The 1561-nt window shown below is 45.5% G+C and overlaps 1 protein-coding gene across 1 annotated transcript in view; it reads right to left on the bottom strand.

The window, feature by feature from the left end:
- EML5 (echinoderm microtubule associated protein like 5) overlaps nt 1-1561 on the bottom strand; it is a 266949-nt gene that overhangs the window by 106810 nt on the left and 158578 nt on the right. The window lies entirely within an intron of this gene.

Below are 1561 nucleotides of genomic sequence, written 5' to 3'. Positions count from 1 at the left end.
CCCCCCCATTTTGGGTAGCCAATGTCCAAGTTGCCCATCCCTGTCTACTCTGTGTATGGAGGGGGTGGGAATGATCCTTGCTGTAAAGATTTGTTCCCCCTTTTGAGCTACTGCATCCATAGGTGTAGGTCAAGTTCATCAAATTGTATCAGATAACTCTTTTTTTCCTCTTCTTTCTTCTTCTAGTTGAGCTCTGATCGTCCAGTCATTGAAGCCAGGTCAAGTGGGTATTATCTGCAAGTGTGGATGTTTTTGTGCATATGCCCTCTCTTCTTATCATCTGGACGCTTCGCCCTTCACTCTAGTCCTTTGTAACTATGTCACTGATTCCAGGCTGAAAAGTTCCCAGGTCTTGCCACACTGCTGGCCAGCCAGGCTCCACCCGGGTTCATAGGAGTCTATTGAACATTGTTGGGCTTAGCTCGCAGCTTCATTGCTGTTTTTCCCTCACTTTTTCTTATTGGGGATGAACGTGATCACTAATCAAAGCATGTATTCCTATTGAGTCTTAGTCTTGGAAAGGGGGTTGCTCTGAGGGGACCCAACCACTTGCCTTGATGTTTCCTGAGTGAGCAACTTGCTTGTTCTTGTAGTAATCAGTCGGTCTGCCTATATTGTTTTGTATTTTTCCTGTTGGTCTTTCTTTCCAGAATTATCTTCTGTTCTTCTAGCTGCTCCAGGCTGGTCTCCCCATCCTTTCAAGTGGAAATTTCCCACCTCTTAAGATTCTGGATGCAGTTCAGGATTCCACCTATGTTGTTGTTGTTGTTGTCAGGTGCCATCGAGTTGGAACTGACTCATAGTGACTCCATGCACAGCAGAACGAAACAATGTCCAATCCTGGGCTAACCTCACTACCTCTGCCACAGTTGACGCCATCAATGATGCCTTATGTAATGCAGAGGCTCCGCAGGAAGCCTCCTTCACTGGGCACATTGTAGCTCCATTTTAGGTGTTCCAATCAGTTATAGGCAGAAGATGGACTTAGAAGCTTTCTATGGTGACATTTCTTGTTATTTCTTTCTCTCCCCCTCCAGTGTCTATTTTATAATGGTATGCAAGGGAAACCAAGATTCAAAAGACAGACAAGCATCTTAACATTATTTCCCACCTTACCCCCATTCCAACCATGTCTCAATCCCTGTATCCTAGAGCCCTGTTCTTACAAGGTTGTGCATACATCATTTTTTACCTCTGTCCCACTGAGCCCATGCAAACCTGCCTAATTGTTCTCCTGTCTGCCTTGTTCTTCCATTCTCCTCCCCTTCTTGTATATTGCCCCCCTCTCCAGGACCCAACTATCCTGTGTCTATTCCCTGCCCTGTGCTCCACCTTCTCCTCGCCCCCCTCACCCCACTCCCATCCCAGCAACTAAAAGAATCCCCTCTGCCCCCTTAGTATGGGTTCTTTATCTTAGTCTTTTACAGTAGTGGTCCTATGCAGTATTTCTCCTTTTGTGACTAATTTCACTCAACATAATGTCCTCAAGGTTCATTCATGTTATGCGGTGGCTTGCAGCTTCCTTGTTATTCTTCAAGGTAGCATAATATTCCATTGTGTA

Source organism: Chrysochloris asiatica, unplaced genomic scaffold, assembly GCF_000296735.1.
Source record: "Chrysochloris asiatica unplaced genomic scaffold, ChrAsi1.0 scaffold00025, whole genome shotgun sequence".
NCBI lineage: Eukaryota > Metazoa > Chordata > Mammalia > Afrosoricida > Chrysochloridae > Chrysochloris > Chrysochloris asiatica.
This window is presented reverse-complemented; position numbering and strand designations above follow the sequence as displayed.